This window comes from Protomyctophum parallelum (genome assembly GCF_964188405.1).
Source record: "Protomyctophum parallelum genome assembly, chromosome: 8".
Lineage (NCBI taxonomy): Eukaryota > Metazoa > Chordata > Actinopteri > Myctophiformes > Myctophidae > Protomyctophum > Protomyctophum parallelum.
Genome location: NC_139703.1, coordinates 5905675 through 5917705, shown reverse-complemented (window position 1 = coordinate 5917705; position 12031 = coordinate 5905675). Strand labels below are relative to the sequence as shown.

At 42.1% G+C, this 12031-nt stretch overlaps 1 protein-coding gene across 1 annotated transcript in view; it reads left to right on the top strand.

Moving 5' to 3' along the window:
- Positions 1-7587: 7587 nt before the first annotated feature.
- Positions 7588-12031, top strand: part of slc2a9l2 (solute carrier family 2 member 9, like 2) — a 214672-nt gene continuing 210228 nt past the window's right edge. The window contains exons 1-2 of the mRNA XM_083770450.1: positions 7588-7692; positions 8664-8791. The gene's annotated coding sequence lies outside the window, so the exon portion shown is untranslated. The remainder of the gene's footprint in view (positions 7693-8663; positions 8792-12031) is intronic.

The following is a 12031-nucleotide window of genomic DNA, read 5'->3' as shown; positions in this document are numbered from 1 at the left end:
TTCTCTTTTTTTAATATTTGAAAATTTCAGATCTACAAGCACACATGTCCCTATGTGACGCGTTGTGAGCTTTTAGATCTGCTATTTTTAAATGGCCCGCTGTAAAGTGGTAAACCTTAGCCCTTCTTTCTCTTGCAAAATCTGGTAACACACTGATTACCTGCATTGTGTGACCAGATGTTGCAATGGTGCCACCCTGGAGAAGGGCCAAGAATAAGGTGCACAACAAAATATAAAATGGTACTTTTATCCAGAAGCGCTTTGTGCATTTCATTCACCCATTCATACACCCATGGCGGAGGTAATCATGCAAGGCACCAACCTGCACATCGGGTTCAGTGTCTTGATCAAGGGCACTGAACTTTGACACCAACTCTGGGGGAGCCTGGGGTCCAACTGGGAGCCTTGCAGTTCTCCATCTGGCTGCTCTACCGGCCACTCTACCGCTCAGCCTCTGCCGCCACAGGTGAATGTATAGCTCAACGCGGGTTCCAGTCCCGATCCACGACTTTTTCTGCGTGTCACTCCCCGTCTCTCGTCCCATTTCCTGTCTGTATCGTATACTATAAATAAAGGCAGAAAAAAGCCAAGAAAAAAAGGGAACCATGATTTAGTTTGGCTATTGAAAAATTGATCCACAAGCACCACAAAATCTTGAAAAGTTTTATGTTGTGGAAGCAAATGGGAGTCAAGACAATAGGTGGTGAAGTGATGGTTATGCTTTTGTACAAAGGACTAACTGAACCATAACAAGATGGGCTGTACCAAAACAATAGCTATCCGGCCTAGTGGAGACATCTTGGTTCTTACAAGCTACCAATTATAATGTATCAGATGAATAACATGATGAACAACAATGTACTGAAAATAAGGTACATAAGGCCTGGCCTGTGGCTCAATGGTCCAGGCACCGTGGCCGGTAGTCCGAGTCTGGCAGTGTGCCGCGGGTTCGACTCCCGATCCCGACGGCCTTTAATGCATGTCACTTCCCCCATCTCTCTCTTCTCATCTCATCTTCCTTGTCAGCCTACTATCTGTCCCTCTATAAAAAAATAAAATAAAATAAAGGCGAAAGCCACAAAAAAAAGAAAGAAATTAGGTACATATAATCAATCATAAGTATAGCGACTAATTATATGAGAGGGGGTGATGGGGTCCGTTTCGTTGACATGAAACAGTTTGAGAACCACTGAATGCGTATTTCAGGAAACTGATTTAGAAGACTTGATGGGTTAGTGGGTTTAATGAGAGGTCTTGATGGGTTAGTGGGTTTAATGAGAGGTCTTGATGGGTTAGTGGGTTTAATGAGAGCACATGTGTAACTCGACAATTCTCACACAAAGGTCTCCTGAAACCACCAAGGTGATGGGGATGGTTTACCAAGCGGCTAAATGGATTAAGATAATCTCATAACACAATTACGGAGTCAGTGGGGGAAACTGAAGAATTAAGAGATCAGTTTATGCCATGACTTTGGGCCTGATTCATGGCCCGGCTCAGTTTACCAGAAAATGAACTCTAAAAAATTTGAAACCTTTGAAATGGAGAAACCGAAACTTAATTAGAAGAATGACAAGAAGTAACAACTTCTCTTTGTCGGGTGGAAACCTCATACAGTATGTCCAGGACTGTTACTTTTCTGGATTGAAATTCAAAGATACTGTAGCAAATTAGATCTATAAGCTCAAATCACGTCACTTTGTGGCACGTTCTAAGCTTGTAGATCTGCTTTTGATATCTGTGTTTAAGAACATTAAAACGACAAACAAGATGATAAGTATAGAGATGTGTTATGATCTTGCATTAACACAATTTTATGTATTGAGAAAATAGGTTGCTGCTGGACTGATTTAAATATCTTCTGAGACAGAAAAGGCGAGGCCATACCCATAGGTATCAAGGTGATAAGCACTGATTCAAGAGCAGTTTCTTTCTCAACTAAAAGTTGGTGAAAGTGTTAGAAACGATAAGAGCATTGGGGACACGGTGAAGGAGGCAGATTGGGCAGGATGGTAGTTTAGAGGTTTATGAAATTTGACTCAAAGTCCTTAATTTGTAGACGTCTGCGCTCTAATTCTAGATAAAGACCGTCTTTGTAGAGAACAAGAGCTGCCTGCGGTGGTTCCAGGGGGCACCACTGTATCATCACAATCACTGTAACCACTTTATCAATTTACCCATTGGTTATTCAAAAATAGCAGATCTACAAGCTCACTTGTACATAATGAATACTTAACATTTTGATGACAATACTTTTTTTTTTATATGTTTTTTTGCGGCTTACGCCTTTTATTGGTTTTTTGAAGGGACAGACAGTAGGCTGACAGGAAACGGGAGAGAGATGGGGGAAGACATGCAGTAAAGGCCGTGTCGGGCTCGGGAGTCGAACCCGCGGCACACTGCGACTGGATTACCAGTCGGGTGCCCAGACGGTTACGCCACCGCCTGGGCCTTGATGACAATACTTATTGAAATAATTTGAATGATTTTGCTGATTTTGTTTAAGATACATTTTTTTTTTAGATTTGTATGCCTTTATTGATAGGACAATAAGCTAAGAGGAAATGGGGAGAAAGATGGGGAGTGACTCGTAGAAAAGGCCATCTGGGATCAGGACTCGAACCCGCAATGCGCAGTCAGGGTACATTGTGACCTATAGTTGCTTGTTGGACCACTACGCCAGCGGTCAAGGCCTGCGGATTTCTTTTGACATAAATCTTCCTATTCTGGGGGTCCCTCGCACAATTTCACAAACCTTTTTTCAGATGGGGGTACGTGGTCACTGGTCAAATACATTTTTGGAATCCTCGACATGAACAAGTTTGAGAAGTTGTTTATATGAATGAATGTTATTCCTACAGCTAAATGTACGTGTACGAGTTCAGTAGTCTCCTCCCCCTGATACTACAAGCAGTCCTTGAGTTTTTAAACCTTGTGGTCCAGCCTCCAGAAATTAAATTAAGCAGCCAGTAGTCATGTGGTGCTGAATTACTCCTCTCGTTCTCAAGTTGGACACAGAAGCCTAAATACCTCGCAAAGCAATAGGTACGTTTTTAAGCATACCTTTCTAACACTACTGTGTGTGTGTGTGTGTGTGTGTGTGTGTGTGTGTGTGTGTGTGTGTGTGTGTGTGTGTGTGTGTGTGCGCGCACGTGCGCTCAGCCAGTACTCATGAGATGCTAAATGACTACTTCACCTATAGCCTCGGTCCCAGGCTTGACTTCACTTATAGGCTAGTTCTCGAGTTTGCCAGAGAAACAGAAACGCATGGGTGTGTCACATTTACTGTATACCCTGAATCTTGAATAAACAAAACTGTGGGAAAAAAAAGAGAAACAGAAACACACACAGTAAGAGTTACACATCCTCAAAAACGTGTGTGTGCGCGCTATACAATGTACTGTATGCTATGTATAATACTTTCAAAAATATTAATATTATTATTGAATAACATATGGATTAAGTTGGTAAAATGATCATAGTAACACATTTTGGTGGGGACCCCTGCCCTGCCATGGACCCACTTTGAGAAAGACTGTGCTACAGTATGTTTCTATGGATTTTTGTGAATATTGGGGATATATACAGTATATGTGTGTGTGTGTGTGTGTGTGTGTGTGTGTACGTGTGTGTACGTGTGTGTGTGTGTGTGTATATATATATATATATATATATATATATGTGTGTGTGTGTGTTTTAAGCGATGCCTAACCACTCCAATGACTTGCCATGTGTGTCCGTCTGTCCGTATGTCAGTTTGGGGTACCAACAGCTGCAACACCTCTGGGCTGACCTGAAGTGGCACTGTTGAGCAGCCTAAATGGGCCATTCACACTGAGCACTATAACTATAACTGCAGCCAGCCAGTGGTGTGTTTAGCAGCCTGCACCACTCAGTTCACACGGGTGTGAATTTTCTTATTGCTTAGTTGGCCCCATGGTATTGCTGCTAGCAGCTATATTTAGTATTTTCATCAGATCAGCACTATGTCAATATATCTGCAACAAGTAAAGCAATTGAGGTGAGGAGTACAAACTGCTGTGATGACACACGGCAAGTTAATATTTAACATGCTGACCTGGATGTATCTAACCCAATTCTCGAGGGATCAAAACTGATTTACTGAAACTTGTGAATGGTGTGTCTGTTTCAGAGGTACGCAGTATAAGGCGTTGTGGCATTTTTGTCAAAATTATATTATATTTTTGCCGTGGACATACACAACGAGTAGGCTATAGACAAACGCATGAAGAGATAGCCCTAAATGATTATTATACAGGTCTGTAATTCTCAGAGCATCCTATAGTGGACTCCTATAATGTTCCATACATAGTGTCAGTAAGTAAATCAGTGTCATAAAGAACATATTCTGAAGAAAACCTGGAGACTGACATCCAGTAATTTCAGGGTCTATGATCAAAATAAGAACATGATATTGGTCTGTAAAAAAAAAAGAAACGAAATAAAACAATTGCTACGGACCAGGCCAAGTCCTGCCACAGACACATTTATATTATATTATATTATTATATATTATTGATGACCCCTGGAGGGGTCGCGGCCTGAAAGGTTTATTGCGAACCCTCGCCATACATAATACTTATCACAGCATTCTAAAAACACATTAGGTGTACGTGCAGAGAGTGTTAGAGAGGCAGGGGCTGAAATCCCGTAAGAGGGCACACTTAACCCATTCTGACCTGAGATCAGATTCATACGAGGTTTCCGCCGGACACACACTGGTCTGATGAACCCATTCTGACCTGAGATCAGATTCTAAAAAATGTCAGTTGTTCTTTGATTTTTCAAAAATAGCAGACCTACAAGCTCGTATCGCGCCACTCGGTGGCGCGATATGAGCTTGTAGATCTGCTATTTTTCAATAGCTAAAGCATAACATGATGCCAACACCAAAATGGGTGGCATTTACATTTCTTTCACCATGTAGTTTTATGCTGCATCCGTGGGGTCTGGAAAGGGCAGTTGTTTATTAGGGCAGGGGCTGAAGGAAGCCCCCGTTGATGTCTTATGTGTGCATGTCCCATGGCTGCGTATGTGCAACCGCTGCATGCATTGAGTTCAGGTGGCTGAATGAGAGATTTCTCAGGTTGCTGCTCTTGTTTTCATTACAGGGCCATAACTCCATGGTCTCCAAGCAGCTCCCCTGACCTTAGTTCAACATTGTCTGCCACGGTAACAACATCCAGTGAGGGTTACTCGTTTCTCTGGCCACATGTAGCTACAAGGTGTTATGATCAGTGGTGAGGCGCAGTGATCCATTACGACAGATTTCTATATGGCAGTGCTTCTCTATGTGGGGTCTACCAGGGGGTCCCCAGCTAAAGAAGCCTATAGTTAATATAGCAACATGTGTTAATAGGCCTATAGCACCCAATCACTTTAATCATAATTATTAATTATATACAATATTAATATTATATAATTAGGCCTATGTAGCAGTGGCTCATAGCCTCTGCCTGATGGCCTCAAAAGTCTATTATCTCCGTTAGTCCAGAGGGATATCCCTTTGGTCCAGTGGTTAAGATGTTGAACTTTCACGTGGGAGGCCTGAGTTTGAATCCCAGGCGTTACACCTACACATAAATGATTACACATACAATAAAAAAATTGAACAATGTGTAGGCTACATTCCATAATGCAATTCCAAAGGTGAAAGCTTTGTTGTTTCACCAAAATAATTACAGATTCGGTCAAGCCCTGAAATAACCATATGAACTAACCATGTGTCTCTCAAAGAATGGGGAGCCTTGGCACAGAATGATGGTGGGTCCACGGACAAATAGGCTACATATTAATTTGGGGGTCCTTGACATAAAAACGTTTTAAAATCACTGTTCTATGGGGACATTTGTTTATAATGCCAGGCCAACACACACGCACACACACACACACACACACACACACACACACACACACACACACACACACACACACACACACACACACACACACACACACACACACACACACACACACACACACACACACACACACACACACACACACACACACACTTTAATGTTTAGCCTTTGGGGGGCGCTGTTCTCATTGTTAGCAGGTGATGCACAGTATATTGATTGCTAATTAAGCTTGTTGAACAAACACGTTCCACGTGTGCCTTCAGGAGAGCAGTAAGTCTCCCTTTCTTTCTCCCTTTTCCCAATGTTTGTATTATTTTCTCGTTATAGGAAGTAATTATTTGATTTACCCTTCGATGTGAAATGTACTCTGTTATCTATATTTTTGTGTAGGACGTTTGCTTGTTTTACAATCTCATAGTGTTTGCAACTCAAGCGTCTTGTATGTTGGTGGGCATTAATACGCTATTTATTTTGATGAAAATGACAGCCAGTACAGTCTACTGATTTGATTATTGAGTGTGTTTGTGTACCAAATAACATGTAGCCTACTGTAGTTTGATGATGATGTATTCATTATATGATGACAAGAGCGCCCCTCACTTCACGAGAGTTATTTATTACTATAGCTTAACAAGTTAAACGCATAAACGTTGGCATAGGCTTTCTACTGTTACATATTAAGACTTTCAAAATGCTTCAAAAAGTTCAAAAATAGCAGGTATATTTAAAGAGCTGAAGTAGAGTAGCCTACAAAATGGGGCTTAAGTGGATACACTTCCAAATTGTTCTGGGTGGGGACCACATGGTAAGCCATCAAGGACCAGCTGTGGCGACAGTGGCTATAGGTCCCCATACCCCACTTTGAGAAGCACTGCACTGTTCTGTTCATCACTGTTCAAACCCAGAATAAAGCAGGCCTGTATCTCTAACCAATTATGTCTGATGATGGCTTAGTGATGAAATAGAAGTCTGACAAGGTTTTATGTTGCCAAGATTGGCTCAATCTGAATCAAGTTACAAAAAAGCATAATTATCTTAGAAACACATTATTTCCCAAGGAAGGGAATGCTGAATCATGTTGAAGTTACTTTTGAGGGGCTATCGCCCCCCCCCCCCCCCCCCCCCCCCCTATGTCCAGCTTTGAGGGTCTGTGTCATAGATTATGGTCTGTGTAGACAAAAGTGTGACGCAAATTGTGATTGGCCAGAATGAGATTATGTATGATGACATAAGAGTGCCCACAGCTAGAAGGTCCTGGGTTCGATTCCCGCTCGGGACGCTGTGGGTGCTGGCGGCATGCCTCCTCCGCGTCATCAGTGCCCATACCCGAGGGGGGGGGGGGGGGTTGGCGAAAGGGCCCCTCTGTGTGGAGTTTGCATGTTCTCCCCGTCTACTGTCCCCTAGAGTAATAAATACCCTCACAAAAAACATGCAGTAATCCTAGTCTCTAAACTGCATAAAAAAAGTGGGGTCCTTGGTGTGGGAGGTCCCAGAGGGTCCCCATCAAAATTAGTTTCACCACTTTTATCCCCATGGGTAATACTCTATCTTCCTGACTGGAGAGTGACTTAAAAGGGATTTTCTTGTCATGGTGAGGTGGGTTGTTCCTTTATGCAGTATTTAAGGAATGCAGCTGGACAATGGACCATGGGTTAGTAGGGAAAGTATACTTCTCTGAGAGAGTCCACAGTCTGTGAGAAGCAGAGAGGAATGCTACTGCAAGTCTCTAGTAGTGAGTCATTTCAGCCAGCCATGCGTTCGCAGCACTTACATTTCATTTTACACCTGGTTTTGTGTATTGACAAAACATGTAAGTATTTAATGTTTCCTTTATTAGTGTTATATGTTGGAAAGAAATGCAAATTAATCTTGCTACGTAGCTTTGTCCTTTAACCACTTGAACCCCAGCGTACGTATGCTGGGGGGAACATTCGGCAAAACTAGCAGATCTACAAGCTTACCTCGCAACGCAGCATGTCGTGAGATTGTAGAGTGGCTATGTAAGTAAGGTATAACAAGCATGATTGTATTTGACAATTTTTGAAGCCCTGTAAATGTAAAGGTAAGCTTTACATTTATTTACTGGGCAAAAGCTGGTTCGGTTGCACTGCTATTTATTTACCATAAATCATGTCAGTCTGTTTTCACAAGATGACACGATCGAGTGCAGTTCCCACATTCTGGGTAGACTTCAACACCTGCTGAGAGGCTACACTAATATTTAGGTTATCTTGTGTTTCATCTCCTGTTGTTTCTGACTACATTCACATGGAATACCATATACTGTATGGGGACATCATGAACGTTTGCCAAAAATACACAATAAATGTGTGAAAATAGCAGATCTACAAGCTCACAATGTAGATTTTCCTAATATGTCTGAAATACAACAAAATATAATGCCTAAACTCTTACATTCCAAGTGACCCCCAGATTATTTTAGGGGTCACAGCCTAACTTGTATACAGAATAGAAGAACATTCAAAATACTTTTATAAAAACATAATTTAATAGTAGTTAGCAGATGTACAAGCTCGCATGAAGTGACGTGCTGTGAGCTTGTATATCTGCTTTTATTTTGTAATAGCAGTAATGGTACAATATGGATTGCATGGTCAAATTGATTGATGCTGTATTAAAAATAAATGTATATAAATAAATACTTATGTTTTGTCAATACACAGAATCAGGTGTATATGACGTCGTTGATGACGAGGGAACAGTCAGTTGTGTAAGCCACAGGATCTGATGAAATGATGAATCAATGCATTTGATTGTCAGGATAACGAGGAAGTGGAAACAGCTGGGTGTGGGTGTGTCTCAGCGGCTTCTGTCCTCAACGCTATCCTCAGTTCCTCACTCCTACAAGGGTTATGTCAAGAAGGAAAGGACATCTACAGTATATGAAGGTAGATATGTATGAGCTTGTAAATTTTGATTTAAGCACTCGTGATAAAATGCACACGTCTGTTCTGTACATTGAAATTGTACAGAACAGACGTGTGCACAACATATTCATAACACGTGAATTGACATTTGAAGTAAAACAATCAATCCAAAACATAAACAAGTATCTAGCCTACACCTGCTTGCCTTCTACACATGTGTGACTGTTTATTCTGTGACTGACGTCACACACTTCTTTTCTTTCTTTGTATGACTTTGAGGGTTAATTCACATCAAATCTACAAGTCAACATATTAGCCATGCTGTAGATGGCCTTTCCTTCTTAACACAACCTTGTAGGAGTGAGCCAGGACAGAGCAGAAAATAAGGATCTGACGCTCAGCCAATGACTAAATTAGTCTATGGGAGTGGCCAGAGGGAATGGATAAACAGAGAGAGAAGACAGACAGACATGATAGATAGACAGACGGAGACAGACAGACAGACAGAAGGCTATGCACTGCAGGTAGGTAATCTTTTTATTCACAAGACTTTAGACATTAAACTTTATTGTCGCCAAGGGACAAAAGCGAATTCATTTTCACAGCACTGTAGGCCTAAGTTCATACATACGCAATGACAGCAATACAGCAACACGTAATGACAGGTGATGAGGATATTAAAAACAACCTTTCACAGTCAGGTTTTCACCTGACAACTCTTACAATAGTATTATTTTTACCTTCAGTTTGTGAATTAGTGTGATCAGTTCACAACAACTGGCGAACATTAGAATGTCATTTTGGCAAAGTATTACAAGAGTCCTGAACATTCATACAGCTGTGTGGTCATGTTACTCTTGCTGATTAACATCTCCAGTGAGGTTTGGGCTGGGTAGAGGACAGGCTGACAATTTTATGATAAATTACTTTTCTTGTAACGAACACGCTTCGACTTCTGGTGCGCTATCCACTCAGATCAACATCACCAAAACAAAGATACAGGGTCGCACACAGAGCCAGCACACAGAGCCACTGGCTCTGTGCGACTGTGGCTCAGGAGGTAGAGCAGGTCTTCCAATGATCCATGGGTCGGCAGTTCGAATCCCGGCTCCTCCTGTCTACATGTCGAAGTGTCCTTGGGCAAGACACTGAACCCCAAATTGCTCCCGATGTGCTGGTTGGTACCTTGCATGTCTTCCGCCGCAATCGGTGTATGAATGTGTGTGTGAATGGGGGAATTGGGGGAGTGTAGTGCACAATCTATGTAAAGCGCCTTGGATAAAGGCGCTATATAAATGCACCATTTACTATTTACTGTGTGAGCATGTACGACCCATAACCTGTTGTTTTTGTGACAATTTTATGATGTCATAAAAGCCCAGCTCTGATCTATTGATTAATACAGTAGTTCTCAAACTTTTGTGTAAGGACTTATAGGACATTGATACATATATTTGGCTGTCGACCTAGCCTGTCATTGACCCCTATCTTAAAATGTTACGTGCCAGGGACCCTCGGCATGAGAAGATTTGTGTTTCAAACACTTTCAAGGTTTTTCAAACTGCTTGCGAGCTTGTATATCTGGCATCTTTCAATAGCCAGCGTATAAAACATGGACAAAGGGGTTAAAATCATTGTGATGCTGTATTAACACATTTTGCTGTGGACCCCATGGACCCCCCCAAGGACCCCTGGTGGTCTCTGGACCCCATTTAGAGAACCACTGGATTAATAGATGTTTATGTATTTGTATTTACATTTTCTTCCCATGGAGCACCTGCAGGCCTATTATGCCTAGACTAGTACTAGTCTCGTGGATGTACAGACATGGGATGCATAGCAAGTGTTACCCAAGCACTAATCTCAACCCAACACAACGGTGATCCCCAGGTCCCTCTTTCACAAATCAGTTAAACCCCCGAAATCTGACATCACTGCCACTAGAGGCCGCTAGAGATGTAGTGATGATAATATAAGGAGTCAAGGACAAGTGTGCATAAAGTCACCATACCAACTTTGACGAGGTAGTATTGTGTTGTTTTAAAAGCATGTTTTTGTTGTTTTCTTCCCTAAAAAGTTAATATTTTGGAGTTGGTTTCTGCCCGACAGCAGATATATTACACGTGGAAGGAATATTTCAAATTAACGGGCTTTGGCGGATTATGAGACGATGATGGGTCCTGGGCATTGGGCACCGACATATAAAAGGCTCGTCTTCCCCGGCAGGGCTGATAAACAAACTTTTAGCCAACTACAGCACAATAATTCAGCATTTACAGCACACACATTCACACCATGAATACCACAACAGCATAATTATTAAAACATGCCTTCAAAGTTCACCTTGACCTGCATCTCGACAGGATTCACAGCACAGGAACACTAAAAGCCCCACCACACAATAACTAAAAAGAAGAAGCGGACAAGAGCTTCTGCTGTTGTTTTGCAGTTCATTGTTGAAGCGGCCGTATTGCATGGAGCACTCTGATAAACCTATAAACACTCCGACTTGTGTTGTCTTCAAAGTGAATGTTTGGCTATTCCTTCAGTTTTTCACTAGGGCGCTCTGTTATTCGCTTGAACTGAATGACTAAGCCCTTATTTGACTATGAAGCAAGAAGTGCAAAGTTAATAACTATGGCTTTACACTGGCTCTGGGGGCTCTTTGGCCTGAGCTCTCAGGCCTTTGGGACAGTTTGGTAATCTGCCCCCTGGCCACTGGTACAATATCAGCCTGCATGAACCCTAAGGTCACATGATTCAAATACAGTACCTCTTTCTTTTTAGTTTCCCATGTCTCAATCTGGGAACCCTGAACCATTTGGTAGATATTTTCCCTTTCTTAGTCCACTTCCTTCCGGGTGCTTCCACATAAAACGGTTTTGTGCAGAATCTGCGTTGAATGAGATCAGTGGAGCTCCCTCTGGTGTTGTGCCTGTGTGTGTCTCTACGCCTTGAGTATCTTAAAGGCCAGGCCCCATTGCAAGTTGCTGTACTGTACTGTACTGTCCTCAGTGTCCTGTCCTCTACCCTGAGCCATTATAGCATAATGAGCAGGTACCACAAATAACCTTAGCTTTGCCCTAAAGACAACCAGTAAACTATTATGTTGTCTCTGTGTGTAATTCAATCACCTCAACTTGCTTTTGGACTGCAGTGACTGCACGCCTCTCCTCATCTGACTCGGATGGCTGTCTATAATTTTAGACAGCCGACTCCAGCCACAACAGTAAAGTCAATATTTAAACTAGGAATGGGCCT